Consider the following 18,595-nt stretch of genomic DNA (forward strand, 5'->3'; position numbering starts at 1 on the left):
ACCCGGAAGAAGCTCCTGGCTCCTGCCTGGCCCAGCCTTGGCTGTTGCAGTCATCTGGGGAGTGAACCAGCAGACGGAAGACTGGCATCTCTCTCCCCTCCGCCCCACCCTGCATTCTGTAACTCTGACTTTTAAATAATTAAATAAATCTTTAAAAACAGCAGCAACAACAACAAAATGCCACTTCTACCTAAGAGGGTCTTGATGGAGCGAAAATCGTTGATTTTATTACATCCCAACCCTTCAGGGTATACCTTCCCAGGCCCTGTGTGTGACATGGGGTCACACAGACCACCTGTGCAGACAATGCTGCCCTTCTAATGATCTTGTTATGGTAAATGCAGTTACTTTCCACAGTATGTGCTTCTTACCAAAACCTGGGTTCCCTGATATTTTTACAAATAAGTATCTTAAAATTTGCTAGCTTGAATCCTAACTGGCGTATAGATACACTCACACATACAAGACCTCTTGGGGTCTTCAGAACACATTCTGAGGCTCAAATGCTTCAGGCTCGCGATGTATGCCGTCACTCCCAGTCCTGTTCACCTTCTCCTCACTTACTCCTGCCAGGGACACCTGTCGTGCAACTTCCGGAGCAAAGCCTGATGAAAGTGATCCACCTGGACAGCACAGCGAGGGGCCCTGTGGCACGACAGCTGAGCCGTCTGGAACCCACGTCCGTATCAGAGTCCCTGCTCCTGTGCCTCCAACCCCGCTGCCCGCTGCTGAGCGCTGTGGGAGGCAGCAGGTGATGGCACATGGGAGACCTGGGCTGGGCTCTGGCCTCGCCCAGCAACAGCTGTTGCATGCATTTGGGGAGTGAACCCACGGATGGAAAATCTGTTCTCTGGCTTTCAGATAAAATCAACAGAAATTTTAAGAAACATAAGCAAAACTGTTTGAGAACTGTTGGTCAACGGAATTCTTTTCAAATCTACTATTCTCTAAATCTACAGCATTCTCCAGGCTTGAGGACACCAAGCAGGAGCAGGTGCACAGCCTAGCAGTTAGGATACCTGCATGCCACTCCCAGCTCCAGCTCTGACTGCGACTCCAGTTTCCACCAGCGCAGACTGGGGGGCAGCAGTGATGGCTCCTGTCACGGGGTCCCTGCCAGCCATGTGCAAGACCTGGACCGAGTTCTCAAGTCTCAGCCCTGGCCCAGCTTGGCCACTGTGGACATCTGGGAAGTCTACCAGCAGACGAACGCACACACGCTGTCCTTCTCTCCCTCCCTCTAGACTCTTAAACAATTAGATTTTTTTTTTTTTAATGTCAAAGACTCTAACCAAAGCCACTGTTTATAACTACTGCGGCGCTCATCATTTTCGGTGAGTGGAGAGAGTGAGTGAGTGAGTGAGGAGGTGGCGGCTGTGTCCTAGCTGCCGGCTTCTCCTAGGTGCTCAGTTTCCCCTCTATGAAGAGGGGAGGCCAGACCAAGGCCTTTCCTGCTAACCAAGCCTTGGTCCTTTCCACTGTAACACTGCTTCCAGGTGATTCTAAACCTCATCTGTATTTAAAATAATAGACTGTGGGGCCGGTGTTGTGGCGTAGTGGGTAAAGCCGCCGCCTGCAGTACTGGCATCCCATATGGGCACCGGTCGAGTCCCAGCTGCTCTGCTTCCGATTCAGCTCTCTGCTATGACCTGGGAAAGCAGTGGAAGATGGCCCACATACTTGGGCCCGTGCACCCACATGGGAGACCCGGAAGAAGCTCCGTTGGGAGTGAACCAGCAGATGGAAGACCTCTCTCTCTCTCTCTCTCTATCTCTGCCTCTCCTTCTCTCTCTGTGTAACTGACTTTCAAGTAAATAAATAAATCTTTAAAAAATAATAATAAAATAAAAATAATAGACTGATAGCATAATTCATAATCCCTAAAGGCAGAACAATCCATCTTCACACCAACAAATGAACGGGTAAACAAAGTGTGGTCCACTAATTCACACAGGAAAGGGAATTAGATTCTGTCGTTCCTCGAGATCCCTCCACGGTGCTCAAGTCCCTCCTCTTAACAGCGCCGTGTCCGCTGAGGACCTGCCCACGTGCCCCTTTCCTACACAGCATCTCTGAACCGCTCACAACACCCACGAACGTAAGCGCCTACGTTAGCCGTCCTACTGTACGGAATGAGGACAAGAGAGGAAGTCTGCGTGTTTGCTACAGACGCAGCGCATTTGTCTTCTTTCTAACATATTCGACACACGACCGGCCGAATCGGTGATTCCAGAACCCCCAGGTGTGGAGGCCAGCTGTGTGTGCGACAGTGCGGACAAAACCTCAGGACGTTACTCAGCAGAGCTAGCCAGGCACGGAGACAGACACGAGGCTCGTGTAATTCCATCTACACGGCACTCAGCAGGCAAACTCACAGAGAGGGAAAGCAGGGCAGGAGTTGCCGGGGCCGGGCGGGGAGAACGGGGGCCTTCTCTTGGTGAGTCTGTTACCTGGGACGACGGAACATTCTGGAAAAGGACAGTGAGGGCTGCACACACAGCAACGTAAGTGTGCTTACGACACGGCATTTTACACCAGAAGTGGGCTACAATGTGAATGTATGCTAAGTGTGTTTTACCACAATAAAAAAAAAAGTTGACCCTATTCAAAAAATGAGGAGGTGCTAACACTTATAAACAAAAATGTTTATGGGGGGCCGGCACTCTAGTGCAGCAGGTGAAGCCTCCACCCACAGTGCCGGCACGCCACATGGGTGTCGCCGGTTCATGTCCCGGCTGCTCCTTTTTCCTCTTCTGGTTCATGTCCCATTAGCTCCCTGCTAATGGCTTGGGAAAGCAGTGGAGGACGGCCCAAGTCTTCGGGCCCCTGCACCCACATGGGAGACCAAAATGGAGTTCCTGGCTCCTAGCTCTGGCCTGGCCCAGCCCTGGCTGTTGAGCCACCTGGGGAGCAAATCAGCAGGTGGAAGATCGACCAATCCCCCCACACACTCTTTCACATAAATATATAAATAAAAAATAAATAAATAAATCTGAACACACACACACACACCCCATCTTAACAAGGAAGCACCTCGGGAGTCCCCAGCAGATCAGAAGCGAGTTAGGGGGCCCACTTTCTCCACCACTTTAGCATTGTATTGAAGGTGTCACCCCAAGCAATTAGAAGGAAGAAAACTATTAGAAAGTTCAGAATGCAAAAGACAAAATTATCTCATTGGCAGCTGATTTGGAAGTATGTCTAGAAAATCTAAGAGACTAAAAATAAAATACAACCAGTCAGGGGGGCAGGAGAAACACAAGCGAGCTTTCTGCGTGTTCATTTTGGATCATACAATAGACACCGGGGGACAGGCCAGAAGGCCCTGTGTACCAGGCCGCGGGCAGCGAAACCTCACAACAATCAGGAGAAGGCTCTGACAGACAAAGCAGCAAGCCTGAACCATGGGACGTGTCCTCGCCTTCGACAGCAGGACCTGAGCGTCGAGAAGATGTCAGTCCCCCAAGTTAACAAGTGCAGCGAGTGTCCTCGCACGTCTGTCACTTCTGGGACTCAACACGGTGACTCTGGATTCACACGGAGGAGCAGGGTTGCAGGGGTGTCTAAGGACAGCGTCAGCGACGTAATCACCCTTCAGTCCCCTGGGGTCTGACCCTGACACAGGTGAGACTGGCACACCCGCAGGGCCTACCCTTCAGTCCCCTGGGGTCTGACCCTGACACAGGGTGAGAATCACACACCCGCAGGGCCTACCCGTCAGTCCCCTAGGGTCTGACCCTGACACAGGGTGAGACTCGCACACCAGCGGGGCCTACCCTTCAGTCCCCTAGGGTCTGACCCTGACACAGGGTGAGACTGGCACAGCTGTTCCCAGCTGGATCAACAGAACAGGATGAAAGGCCCACAGCAGACCCAGAAACACGTGGGAGTGGAGCGCAGGATAAAGGCCCCGTCTCACATCAATGGGGACACGGTCATCGTACTCAGTGGGGTGAGGAAACCTGGCAGCCACCCGAGAGGGACAACGAGTGAAACTGAAAATGTTCATAACACACAAAAAAAACCTCCATAGATATCTGAAAACCTAAATACACAAGAGGAAGCTGATCAGATTCTAGAAGAAATAGAAGGTGAACTCATAACCTACTGTAAGGAAAAGTATTCTAACCACAACTCAGCTTCGAAATGAGAGGAAAATCTGAAAACAAACTCCTGAAATAGGGACGAGCTCCGGAGAGAGAATCTGACAGAGGTCGCACCCCGACCCTGGGAGCCCAGCACACCCCGACCCTGGGAGCCCAGGACACCCCGACCCTGGGAGCCCAGCTGGGAGCCCAGGACACACCTCCAGGACACCCCGACCCTGGCAGCCCAGGACACCCTGACCCTGGGAGCCCAGGACACACCTCCAGGACACCCCGACCCTGGGAGCCCAGGACACCCCGACCCTGGGAGCCCAGGACACCCCGACCCTGGGAGCCCAGGACACCCCGACCCTGGGAGCCCAGGACACCCTAACCCTGGGAGCCCAGGACACCCCGACCCTGGGAGCCCAGGACACCCCGACCCTGGGAGCCCAGCACACACCCCGACCCTGGGAGCCCAGGACACCCCGACCCTGGGAGCCCAGGTCACCCCGACCCTGGGAGCCCAGGACACCCCGACCCTGGGAGCCCAGCACACACCCTGACCCTGGGAGCCCAGGACACACCTCCAGGACACCCCGACCCTGGGAGCCCAGCACACACCCCGACCCTGGGAGCCCAGGACACCCCGACCCTGGGAGCCCAGGACACCCCGACCCTGGGAGCCCAGGACACCCCGACCCTGGGAGCCCAGCACACACCCCGACCCTGGGAGCCCAGCACACACCCCCAGGACACCCCGACCCTGGGAGCCCAGGACACCCCGACCCTGGGAGCCCGGGACACCCCAACCCTGGGAGCCCAGGTCACCCCGACCCTGGGAGCCCAGGACACCCCGACCCTGGGAGCCCAGGACACACCCCGACCCTGGGAGCCCAGGACACACCCCGACCCTGGGAGCCCAGGTCACCCCGACCCTGGGAGCCCAGGACACCCCGACCCTGGGAGCCCAGGACACACCTCCAGGACACCCCGACCCTGGGAGCCCAGGACACCCCGACCCTGGGAGCCCAGCACACACCCCGACCCTGGGAGCCCAGGACACCCCGACCCTGGGAGCCCAGGACACCCCGACCCTGGGAGCCCAGGACACACCCCCAGGACACCCCGACCCTGGGAGCCCAGGATACCCCGACCCTGGGAGCCCAGCACACACCCCCAGGACACCCCGACCCTGGGAGCCCAGGACACCCCGACCCTGGGAGCCCAGGACTCACACGCGGGGCGACTGTGGACTCTCGCACACACACATAGCTGCTCCTTCTGGGGACTAGCCTCAAGACCCTAGAGAAACGGCCTCGCCCCACACTGAGGACCACTGTGCTAGATCCGAGGCTCCGGTCCAGCAGCTTCTGAGCCGACTGGGCCCCCCCTGCCCCTCCCCCTGCCCCTGCTGAGCTTCCCTGCGCCCTGCAGGAGCTCCGCTCCCGAGCTCTTCCACTCCGTTGTGCTCCACACCTAGCACCCTCCGTACAGCCCGGGTCCCCAGGTGCCGGCCGCTGCCCAGCTCTGTGTACACTGCTGCTGTCTGCCCGGCACACTTCCCGACAGCCTGGCTTGTCCCTCAGGTCCGCCACCACCATGCCCGCGCTCACTGGCTCTCTCTCCTGATGCGCCCTTCCACACAGCTCAATCCCCAGCACCTGTGGCCTGTGTCATCACACTGCGCAGGCTGTACTGAGAGGACGGCTGGTGTGTACCTCCTCCCCAGCCGGCAGGCGGTCCATGGTCTGAACTCTACCTTGAACATCAAACACAGTGCCTGACAGACAACACGTGTGTGACGAACTAATTCACCTGCAGGTTGCTAGGCCTCATACCAGAAAAAACTCCCCAGGTTCGTTTTAAAGCAAAATGGATTGTCCTCTCAGAACAGCCACGTCTTCTGTGACATTCTTAGAACACACGAGAAGGGACAGAAGCATGATTCTACCCAGCTCATTTTCTCAGCAAGTTATCCGCACCCCGGGTCAGGGCCTTGCCTGCTGGAGGTTCAGACATGTGCCCAAGGCAGGCGGAGCGTGCGCGGCCCAGGGACTAAACACGGCGCTTGCACATTTTCCCTTATAGGGCCACAGCCGTCCAAGCTGCCCACAGGCCTCTGCGGCTCCGCTGAGCGGGCTGCTCGGCCCGCGCTGAGCGGGCTGCTCGGCCCGCTCTGAGCAGCCTCAGGGCAGGCGACGTGGTTCTGGACACTGTCTGGGTGGAAAGTCTCCCCCGCTGGCACACATCGAACATTCTGTAGAAACAGATTCCTCGGATGACGGGCTGGACGATGCGAATGTGAGTCACGAGCTCCTCTTTCAGTCCCCCCCAAACCACGGGGGTGACAGCTCCACGCCTGGCCAAACTGCCGTGAGGACGCGCCGCAGCTGGACCTGGACCTGGACCTGGACGCAGAGAGCACAGAACGTCTCTACGCTGCCAGCAACGAGCCCCGAGGAACCAGGGTGAAACTCGCAGGACAGATGTTGTCAGCAAACATTGGGCTGACCCTGCACGTCAGACTAACTCAGCGCTGGGCAACGCAGGCCCTAAGGAAAATATCCTTCCACCGTTTGGTGGAAAGCAAAAGACAAAACCCAGGCCTGCACGTGCTGTTTACCGACTATACCACACTCAACCGACAGAGCAGCCAGCTTTCCTGATCCTGGGCAGAGGAGGAGACGACGGACATAAACCAAGCAGGTCCAAGCATCCCGTTTCCAGCCGTTCCATCTCATTCAGTAACAAGCTGTCAAATAACACCTGCGTTCAAACCCTGCACTCAAAGTTCAAAGACAAGCCAGACGTCCCAGGGCCCACAGTGAGAGCGTGGGTGCAGGCGTGGACTCTCGAAGCTGCTGCCCTAGGACAGGGAGACTCACACACAGTGCTTCACAAAGTGGCACTGATGGGGGCCGGCACGGGGGCGCAGTGGGCAAAGCTCACATGGACGCCGTTCAAGTCCCGGCTGCTCCACTTCCGGTCCAGCTCTCCATTACGGCCTGGGAAAGCAGTGGAAGATGGCCCAGGTCCTTGAGCCCCTGCACCCATGTGGGAGACCCAGAGGAAGCTCCTGGCTCCTGGCTCCGTTGCGGCCATCTGGGGAGTAAACCAGAGGATGGAAGACCTTTCTCTCTCTGCCTCTCCTTCTCTGTTAACTCCTCCAAATAAATAAATCTGGAGGGAAAAAGTGGCACTGATAGGGAGCTGGTGTTGTGGCACAGCAGGTCAAGCCGCGCCTATGACACTCTATCCCTTACCAGAGTGCCAATTCAAGCACTGGTTTGAGTCCTGGCTGCTCCACTTCCATTCCAACTTCCTGCTAATGCCCTGGGAGGCAGAACCTGGGCTCCTGTCAGTCGTGGAAGACCAGATTGGAGTTCCCGGCTCCTGGCTTCGCCTGCCTCAGCCCTGGCTGTAGTGGCTCTTTGGAGAGTAGACCAACCGGTGGAAGATCCCCCCCGCCAACCCCTTGTCACTCTGCCCTCAAAAGAATCTCTTTTGTTTTTGTTAAGATTTTATTTATTTTACTTGAAAGAGTTACACAGAGAGAAGGAGACGCAGAAAGAGAGAGAGGTCTTCCATCTGCTAGTTCACTCCCCAGATGGCCGCAATGGCTGGAGCTGCGCCGATCCAAAGCCAGGAGCCAGGAGCCTCCTTCAGGTCTCCCACGCGGGTACAGGGGCCCAAGGACTTGGGCCATCTTCCAATGTCCTCCCAGGCCACAGCAGAGAGCTGGATTGGAAGTGGAGCAGTCGAGTCTCGAACCGGCGCCCATATGGGATGCCGGCACTTCAGGCCAGGGCGTTAACCCGCTGCGCCACAGCGCCGGCCCCATCCAATGAATCTTCTGGCTCTCCATTTTGGAAGATCCCTCCAGAAGCCGCGCTACAGGGCAGAGGCACGAGAGGCCGAGTGGGAAGAGGCACAGGCGCGGAGAGCAGACGGGGCTGGCAGCTGGGCGGAGGGGAGCGCAGCGCTGTGCTGCTTGTTGTGAGCATTTTCTGAAAACAACAGCAATAAACTCAGCGCACAAACATTCGGTACCTAAGTATGGGGTGTGCGAGGAGAAGCGAACAAACAGAATCCCTTCCACTGAGCCAGAGAGGGACAGACTGCAAACATGTAGACAGCCAGGAGTTGCGTGGCTGCTATATATTTTAAAAGACCATGTGGCCAACAGTTTTAGGTTGTTGATGTCAAAGTGTCTAAAAGAAAAAAGCTTAACAACGCCACTTACACTATGTTGAAAATCCTATTCAAAACAAAAGTAGAACCAGTTGAACTAAAAATAGGAGAATGATGCAACCATGCGCCGTGAGCATTAATGAGGCTTTACGTCATTCTCCTGTTTCTATTCTGAGGATCAGTGTGAGGAATGCCCAGCCTCCTCAGGACACACAGAAGCCCACAAGTCACTGGGCACGCGGGACTTCAGTAATTTCTCAGACACGGAGTGACATTCGGTCACTGGACTCAGCACTGCTGTGGTTCACCACACTACGCCACCTGTTTTCACCCCACAAAGAGCAGTTATTAATTTCAGAATACTTTAACACAAAAGCTGAGTGTTCAAAAGTGAACTGCTGCCCATTACCTACCACACAGCTGGGAGGGACCCTATCATTCACTAAACGCACCTGGGTGCACATCAAAGCCCAGCCATCCCACAGGAGCAGTTCGAGACCCTGACCGCCAGTCAACCCGTGTCGAGAGACCCTGAGCCCCTCTCCCTCGGGGACACCGCACACGGGCACAGACGCTGACCGCCGGTCACCGCGGAGCCCCTCCCCCTCGGGGACACCGCACACGGGCGCAGACGCTGACCGCCGGTCACCGCGGAGCCCCTCCCCCTCGGGGACACCGCACACGGGCGCAGACGCTGACCCCCGGTCACCGCGGAGCCCCTCCCCCTCGGGGACACCGCACACGGGCGCAGACGCTGACCCCCGGTCACCGCGGAGCCCCTCCCCCTCGGGGACACCGCACACGGGCGCAGACGCTGACCGCCGGTCACCGCGGAGCCCCTCTCCCTCGGGGACACCGCACACGGGCACAGACGCTGACCGCCGGTCACCGCGGAGCCCCTCCCCCTCGGGGACACCGCACACGGGCACAGACGCTGACCGCCGGTCACCGCGGAGCCCCTCCCCCTCGGGGACACCGCACACGGGCACAGACGCTGACCGCCGGTCACCGCGGAGCCCCTCTCCCTCGGGGACACCGCACACGGGCACAGACACTACAGCATCGTGAGGGTGCCTTCAACCACTAGGTCAACGAGCTCCTTGAAAGACACAAACTAGAAAAAGAGGGACTGGCGCTTGTGCGTTAAAGAAAACTCCTGGCTGACGGCTCACTGATGAATCCTGTCCACTGGACTAGGCACAAACACTAGGAATTCTGCACAAACTCTTACAGAAATCAAAGGAAGGGGCCAGCAAACGTTCACGAGAGACCACAAGAACCCCACCGCCCAGCGTCCCTCAAGGACCAGACCAAACAGCAATTAAATGGGACCAGACACAGAAAGCGTAACACACGAAGCCAGATGGGGCTTAACCCTGGAACTCAGGTTGGCTTTAAATTAGAAAATCAGGAAGCATAATTCACCACACTAACAGACTTAAACGAAACCAAATGACCATCTCCACGGAACAGAAAAAAATGGTTTGATTAATCCAACATCCACCCATGATTGAAAGGAAAAAAACCAACCCCCCCCCCCCAAATGAGGAATGTGGGACGGGTGTTGTGGCGCGGTGGGTGACCTGCCGCTGGACACCTCATCCCACAGCGGAGTCCCGGCCGCTCCACTTCTGACCCAGCTCCCTGCTAAAGCACCGCGAAGCAGCAGATGGCCCAGGTGGACGAGGCCCTGCCGCCCAAGGGGAGACACAGATGGAGCTCCCGGCTCCTGGCTCGAACCTGCAGCCATCCGGGGACTGAACCAGCAGACGGAAGACCTCTCTCTCTCTCTCTCTCTCTCTCTCATTCTCACTCTCTTCTCCCTTTCTCTGTAACTCTGACTTTCAAATAATCTTTTTTAAAGTACTATTTTTTAATTATGTATGTATTTGAGAGGCAGAGTCCCAGGCTCTGTACACGAGCACGTGTAAGAGTAAAGAACGCGTAACACAGATGAGTGAAATCGACATTTTAGGGTCTGGTTACTGTTTACAGCCCTCGTCTCTACTACTGACGAACAGCGGTTTCTTCTTCTCACTATTTGTTGAATTCTTTACTTTAGTGGAGGGTGAAGCTTATGAGTATAAAATAAACTGAAAGTGCATCATTGTAAAAAAAAATACTGTGTGGAAAAACACCTTTAAAAACGGGCAAAGCAGTTAGACTTCCGACAAGACACACAGATGGCCAGTAAGTCGTGAGTAACCAGGTTCACACAAAACACAATCACGCAACACCCCAGGGAGCCCAGCAGAACGACAACTTGACTGTGGGGCCCCCAGCGCCCTCGCACTTCGGGGGTGTGGGGAGAAGGGGCGGGGAGCAGAGCCACCACCGTGGAGAACAGGTTGGCCGTTTCAGTACTGGGAAACACGCACTTACCATGGGAGCCACTAATGCCACTCCCGGACGGTCACCCAAGGGACAGCACTGCGCACGTCCACACGACGACATCAGCAGCTTTACTCACAACAACCGTGAACAAGCCCACGGGATACACTCACAAAACAGAATGTCTCAGCACTAAAAACAAGCGAAGTACCGAAGAAACACAGTACCATGGCCACACTGCGATCAACCCCCAAGAATCTGCAAAAGACAGAGACGTCTACGGAATTCCACAGCAGCAAAAGGAATCTGCAGCGAGAGAAGCAGACCACCAGGGACGGGGGACTGGCAGCCAGGGCCACGGGTGACCCGGGGAGGTGAGGCACGTGGTCTAGTGTCGTCTGGACCACGGCAGCCAGGGCCACGGGTGACCCGGGGAGGTGAGGCACGTGGTCTAGTGTCGTCTGGACCAGGAACAGGGACAGGGAACTGGGAGGGGGGGAGGGGACTGGCAGCCAGGGCCACGGGTGACCCGGGAAGGTGAGGCACGTGGTCTAGTGTCATCTGGACCAGGAACAGGGACAGGGAACTGGCAGCCAGAGCCACAGGTGACCCGGGGAGGTGAGGCACATGGTCTAGTGTCGTCTGGACCACGGCAGCCAGGGCCACGGGTGACCCGGGGAGGTGAGGCACGTGGTCTAGTGTCGTCTGGACCAGGGACAGGGAACTGGGGGGGGGGGGGGGGGACTGGCAGCCAGGGCCACGGGTGACGCCGGGAGGTGAGGCACATGGTCTAGTGTCATCTGGACCAGGATTCTATGGGCTGAAGAAAAATCAGTCACAGGGAGGGTCTAAGAATCAGGAAAAACCCAAACAGTCAAGGTGCAGTAAAATGAACAGGACACGCTGCCCACTGTATCTGCTACAAGACCTAGCTAAACTGAATTTTAAGAAAAGACTTAGCTACACACTAGCAACAAACAGGAGATAAGGGTGTCAGGCTGGCTGAATACATGAAGTACTGGGGCCGGTGCTGTGGCGCAGTGGGTTAACACCCTAGCCTGAAGCACCGGCATCCCACATGGGCACCGGTTCGAGACCAAGCTGCTCCACTTCCGATCCAGCTCTCTGCTATGGCCTGGGAAAGCAGTGGAAGATGGCCCAAGTCCTTGGGCCCCTGCATTCGCATGGGAGACCCAGAAGAAGCTCCTGGCTCCTGGCTTCGGATCAGCTCAGCTCCGGCTGTTGCGGCCAACTGGGGAGTGAACCATCGGAGGGAAGATCTCTCTCTCTCCCTCTCGCTGCCTCTCCTCTTTCTGTGTAACTCTTCCAAATAAATAACTAAATCTTAAAATATCCATACGTATCCATATACATACATACATATATATATATGAAGAACTGAATCCATTTTTCTTAAGAAGGCAGGGTTCCCGTCAGAGGCTCTAGTGCCCTGTGCTGCCAGCATTGTCAGGAAGTTATCTGCATCTTGGCACTCCGGAGGGCTTCCCAGTCAAAGGGGAAGAATAAAGACATCCGGGGAGGGACGGGAGCTGGCCGAGACGGAGACTAAAGAGCAGGCTTAGCCCCGCTGTGCTGCTGAGGTGCCTGAGGTTGGAGAGGAGCATGGGCCCCGTGCCTACACAGGACAGGAGCAGGTGTCCCAGCAAACAGTCTGTCTTCCAGGGAGCTCAGGGGACAAGGAAGCAGTGGCCAGGCCGTAAGGGCGTCCCACTACAAGGGTGCGACCTCTCTCTCCAGGAACAGGGAGAGGCCGGGCTCCGAAGGAAAGGCACCGCATACCAGCCTGTGCCTCGTACCCCCGGCAGTGAACTGCACATAGGGACGGTCTTGGTCAGCACACCCACCCCTTCTGACTGAACTCCCTCCTCCTGAGAGAGGCTTCCAGAGTCGGGGGGGGGGGGGTGTCTCTTATCTAATGCCACAGCTGCGTAGATGCAGACACAGAAGCCCAGAGAGCAGACACGACCTTCAGGTCACAGGCCTAGTCACTGACCCCGGAACAGTCACCCGGAAGACGCTCTCTGGGTGACAGTGCCCTGCAGTCCCCGCACAGCTGGGTTAACTCAGGTTGTTCGGCGTGGGAGAGGCGCTGGCACCTCCCTGAGTAGGGAAGCAATCAGAAACCCACTTAGGGCTCCCTGCCTGGAATGAACGATCTCCCAGCCACCCGCACGCAGCCCCCACCGCCCAGAGGGACGGCAGACTTTGAGCGACTCCAGGCTAGGCCAGCTGCTCACAGACGTCTGCGGTCCCAGGGAGACATGGGGGAGCGAGGACCGCGCTCAGAGAGGGGAAGGTCTGGGACCACTAGGACTTCCAGGCTGTGTGCTGTAAGATTCCACCTTTCCAACAACCCAGAGAACAAACACCGCCCACTCACTCCATCTTACCACACTTCCAACTCCAGTCCATTAAATAAAAAGCCAGGGCTGGTGCGGTGGCTCTTGGGTGGCTCCCACATGGGTAGCAGTTCAAGTCCTGGCTGCCCACTTCTGACCCAGCTCCCTGCTAATGCGCCTGGGAAAGCAACAGAAGATGCCTAAGTGCTTGGGCCCCTGCACCCATGTGGGAGACAGGGATGAAGCTCCTGATTCCTGGCTTTAGCCTGGCCCAGCTCTGGCCATTGCAGCCATCTACAGAGTAAACCAGCAGACCAGCAGATGGAAGACCTCTCTCTTTCTCTGCCTCTCCCTTTTTCTCTGTAACTCTGACTTTCAAATAAATAAATAAACCTTTGGGGGGAAAAAAAAAAAAGCCTGCCCTAATGAAGTCATTGAACTTGAACTTGGATCTAGTGGGAAAGGCGGAGGCAGCAGCTTCCAGAACGCTGAGCACAGCAATCGCCAAGACTTCAGACTTTCCCACGGAAGAGGCCGCCACCAAACAGCTCCTCACACCAGGTCACAGCACATTGAGCTTGGGCCCCCGACCCCAGCCAACAGGCAAAGCAGGATGGGGTAGGGGTGGGGTTGGGGGTCACATACAACAACGGAGAATGACAACAACCCCCTCAAGGTGGAGGGGGCAGAGGGAGAGGCTCAAAACGCAGGGCCTGAGAGAGAACAGAGCCCTGCGACCCCTGTAGCCTTGACCAAAGGCGTCTTGTACCACAGGAGGGAAAGCTAAGCACAGAACAACTGATTTGCGTGGTCACACCACAAGGCTGGGGCAGATCCCCTGGCCTAGTCCAGCGCTTCTTTTTCTTTAAAGATCTTATTATGTTTATTTGAGAGGTAGAGTTACACACAGTGAAAGGAGAGACAGAGAGGTCTTCCTTCCACTGCTTCACTCCCCAAATGGCCACAATGCCTGGAGCTGCGCCGATCTGAAGCTGGGCACCAGGAGCTTCCTCCAGGTCTCCCACGCGGGTGCAGGGGCCCAAGCCCTTGGGCCATCCTCCACGGCTTTCCCAGGCCATAGCAGAGAGCTGGATCGGAAGTGGAGCAGCTGAGACTCAAGCTGGTGCCCACATGGGATTTCAGGAGACGGATTAACCCACTGTGCCACAATGCTGGCCCCAAAAGCTGGGTTTTAAGTGACACCTGGTAAAAGCTGAATATCAGGGACCCAGATTAGCAACGAGGTCCCTAACCCACTTGTTGGGTGCCATCACTCTTCTCCAAGAATGCCGAGTCTGCGTCTGTGGGCGTCCACGTCCACCACCCTCCGCAGCTGTTTTAGCTGTCTAGCGGGCTGACTCATCGTGCTGGTCTCCAGAACTCAGTGTCCCCGTGAGGAAGGTGGAGCGAGGCTTCCGAGTTCATCAGGCGCCTGAAGCGGGGTGGCAGGAAGTGCTGTGGCCATGGTCTCTGCTTGCAGCCTCCTCTCACAGACACAGAGGGAAAGCGCGAGGGCTCCCGACAGGCGGCACAGGACTGAGCCGAAAGGGAACGCTGGCTGGGGGCTGACCTCCAGGAACGGAGGCACAAAGACCCCCTCTCCCTCTGCCCCAGCTCCCCGGCAGGCGGTTCCTCCTACTGAGCACGTGGGTTCAGAGCCGGTGCAGGGGCACGAACTCTGTGAACACGTCGGGGTGTGAAGGGAAGCCCGTTCCGGAAGACGGTTTTGGGGTCAGACCACAGGATAATGGGACAGACGTGTGTGGAGGCACTGAATGAGCACACGGTGCGGTGCTGCCGGGCCCGGGCTGATTCCGCCCCGCCACCTCCCAGACAGGGCCTGCTCGTTATCCTGCCTCTATAACACAAGGCTGCTCGCAGGCCTGGCGACCTCTGTAAGTGTCCCTGTGTGAGGACGGAACACAGAACTCAACACAGAAGTCCTCGATGCTGACCATGAGCGGCAGCGTCATTGCCCCGGAAAGGTTCTAAAGAAGAATCTCCGCCTAGGGATGAGATAAATACGGGACCTGCCTACTGCAGGGGGCACCCCAGCAGGTGCTCAAAAAGCTGCCCCGCCCCAACCGAACCCAGGCCTCCTCGTCCACTCACGGGGCACCACGGGCCTCACGACCACAGCACTTCCCAACAGCCACTAAATGTGTTTTAAATAACATATTCCATAGAGATCACCATTTTACAGAGGAGAAAACGACTCCCAGGAAAATGCAACAACGAACTCCAGGGTGACACAGTCGTTTGTGCAAGGCTGTCTCAGTGAGTACCTGCTCCTCTCAAAAACACTAGCAACTTCAGGAACTGTCAGCTCTGCCACCTTCGCTTCAATAAAACCAAAAGGGGACCCCCCCTTCTGTCACTCACACGTCAAGGGGTGTGTCCTCCGGAAAAGGCTTGTTTTTTTGTTTAATCTAAAGGGCCCCATTTCCACAAAGATTTTCTTTGCAATGCCTAGCACACAGTGCAACCCGGCATTCACAGACCACGTGCACACGTGGGCCCCAGCTAAGGGGTGATAATCTGCTCCCCAGGATGAGGAGCCCAGAGCACCCTTGGCGTCTGTCCCCCAGCCCCTGAAGGGTCCCTGTCAGTCACCTAGTGCCATCCCTGTTGCCAAGTCCGACTGTGAGGCTCAGGCCTCCTCCACTCCGGGGGCAGCAGCCGACTCCGTGGCTCTACCCCACTCCTGTGGAAACAGTTTCTCTCGCTCTGTGCGTTGGCTCCTAGGTCCTCCCAGCCTCTGAAGGCTGCAGACCCCACGTCGGCCCGTGGACCTTCTTCCTTGGCTCACCGTGCATTCCCCGAGCGACCTCAGACCCCTTCACAGCACGGCCCTCACGCTGCGGCCGTGGGTGCGGCCTCTGCCCTGAGCCCCGGCCTCGGCTGCCTTCCTGTGGACACAGCTCACTCTACCCGAGCCGAGGAACGCGAAGGAGAACTCAGCACGCGCGCCGGCAGCCACGGCAACAAAGCCCCGGAGGAAGCTACGAGGAACACGTTACAGACCACAGGCCGAGAGCGGGCTCCTGGGGCCGAGGGCCTGCCGTGCCCTGCCTAGCGGGCGGGCAGGGGTGAGCCACAGGCCCAGGGCGGGCTCCCGGGGCCGAGGGCCTGCCGTGCCCTGGCTAGCGGGCGGGCAGGGGTGAGCCACAGGCCCAGGGCGGGCTCCCGGGGCCGAGGGCCTGCCGTGCCCTGGCTAGCGGGCGGGCAGGGGTGAGCCACAGGCCCAGAGCGGGCTCCCGGGGCCGAGGGCCTGCCGTGCCCTGGCTAGCGGGCGGGCAGGGGTGAGCCACAGGCCCAGAGCGGGCTCCCGGGGCCGAGGGCCTGCCGTGCCCTGGCTAGCGGGCGGGCAGGGGTGAGTTCAGGCTCAGAGCGGGCTCCCGGGGCCGAGGGCCTGCCGTGCCCTGGCTAGCGGGCGGGCAGGGGTGAGCCACAGGCTCAGGGCGGGCTCCCGGGGCCGAGGGCCTGCCGTGCCCTGGCTAGCGGGCGGGCAGGGGTGAGCCACAGGCTCAGGGCGGGCTCCCGGGGCCGAGGGCCTGCCGTGCCCTGGCTAGCGGGCGGGGCAGGGCTGAGTTCAGGCTCAGGGCGGGCTCCCGGGGCCGAGGGCCTGCCGTGCCCTGGCTAGCGGGCGGGCAGGGGTGAGCCACAGGCTCAGGGCGGGCTCCCGGGGCCGAGGGCCTGCCGTGCCCTGGCTAGCGGGCGGGGCAGGGCTGAGTTCAGGCTCAGAGCGGGCTCCCGGGACTGAGGGCCTGCGTGCCCTGGCTAGCGGGAGGGGCAGGGGTGAGTTCAGGCTCAGAGCGGGCTCCTGGGGCTGAGGGCCTGCTGTGCCCTGGCTAGTGGGCGGGCAGGGGTGAGCCACAGGCTCAGGGCGGGCTCCCGGGGCCGAGGGCCTGCTGTGCCCTGGCTAGCGGGCAGGCAGGGGTGAGCCACAGGCTCAGAGCGGGCTCCCGAGGCCAAGGGCCTGCCGTGCCCTGGCTAGCAGGCGGGCAGGGGTGAGTTCAGGCTCAGAGCGGGCTCCCGGGGCCGAGGGCCTGCCGTGCCCTGGCTAGCGGGCGGGCAGGGGTGAGCCACAGGCTCAGGGCGGGCTCCCAGGGCTGAGGGCCTGCTGTGCCCTGGCTAGCGGGCGGGCAGGGCTGAGTTCATGCTCAGAGCGGGCTCCCAGGGCCGAGGACCTGCCGTGCCCTGGCTAGCGGGCGGGCAGGGGTGAGCCACAGGCTCAGAGCGGGCTCCCGGGCCGAGGGCCTGCCGTGCCCTGGCTAGCAGGCGGGCAGGGGTGAGCCACAGGCTCAGAGCGGGCTCCCGGGGCCGAGGGCCTGCTGTGCCCTGGCTAGCGGGCGGGCGGGGCTGAGTTCAGGCTCAGCTGCGCACACACGCACAGCTAACAGCCGCGTGCTCCCCGAGGACTGGCAGCCTGCTTCCTTGTTCAGCTGACGCCCTTTCTGCCTTGCTCGGCTTCTTGGGGATCTTGCTTTTGTCTTTCTCCCTCACAGTTCTTGGCATCTGCCCTGGAGCTCAACCTTAGTGCCCAACACCAAGGTCCAATCCCTTGCTGAAACCCTTCCTCCCACAGCCGGCCCTGTCCCAACACAGCAGCTCTGCTCCCCAGCCGCTCCCCAGGCTGCGCACCCCCAGAACCCTGCAACACTGCTTCCGCCTCCCGCCACCCAGCCCCTCCCTCCCCCGGCTCAGCGCCCATCCCAGAACTAGACAGCCTCCATCCACCTCTTTTCTTCCCCTCTCACTGTGACCCCGTGTCCGTGTCCCACTCTCAAACACTGTGGAAGAGTTAAGGAGAGAGAAGAGGTAAAACGTGGGGATCTGAGGGTAGGGCACACAGCAACTCTTCACACTATTTATGCTCCTTTCTCTAGTCCTGGATTATTTTAAATTAAAGAGATATTTAAAGAAAAAAAACCCAACAACCTCCCCAGTGAACGCCTCCTGCCTTCCCCCCAGTCAATGTGGGAAATCACCCATCAAACCCATATTTTTTCATGAAACACTACAAGAGCCCTTACCCATCTCTTACCTTGCTACGTGGTGTGTGTGTGTGTGTGTGTAATGGACACCTACCCTATCCTTACCGAGTTCTCAATGTAACGGGAAGGGTAAGTACACAAACAGAATTTCAACACCACGCCACATGTGCCCTGGTAGGATGCACGGGAATGGGACACGCTGGACACACGCGTGACCTCCTGGGTGGGCGAGGCGTGAGCTGTTCCATACCCCATCCCCAGGGCACCCTTGCCAACCTTCACGGTCCTCTCTACTCGCTTCTCCTGCCCCACCGTTCCACAGGGCTGGGCCTACTGCACCCAGCACACACATGCTGCCCGACACACGGAAGCCAAGGGAATGACGTGGCACAGCAAGCCGGCCTCAGTATTCCACGCAACAGAGTGCATGGAGATGCAAATTGTCCCTTCTCGAGCTGGAAGCAAGAACAGTGCACGGGTGACGTTTCCCAAGAAAGACACACGTCACAAAACTTCCTCACCCTCCCAGGCTCCCTGTACAGGAGACGTTGGCATCCCCAGCGCACACAGGCACGGCAAGCCTCAGCCTCGCCCATGGCTCTTCCCAGCCCATGGCTAGGTCATGTCA

The 18,595-nt window shown here is 58.3% G+C and overlaps 1 protein-coding gene across 8 annotated transcripts in view; it reads right to left on the reverse strand.

Annotated features, from left to right (window-relative positions):
* Positions 1-18,595, reverse strand: part of AFAP1 (actin filament associated protein 1) — a 183,215-nt gene that overhangs the window by 113,898 nt on the left and 50,722 nt on the right. The window lies entirely within an intron of this gene.

This window comes from Lepus europaeus, chromosome 16, assembly GCF_033115175.1.
Source record: "Lepus europaeus isolate LE1 chromosome 16, mLepTim1.pri, whole genome shotgun sequence".
Taxonomy (NCBI): Eukaryota; Metazoa; Chordata; class Mammalia; order Lagomorpha; family Leporidae; genus Lepus; species Lepus europaeus.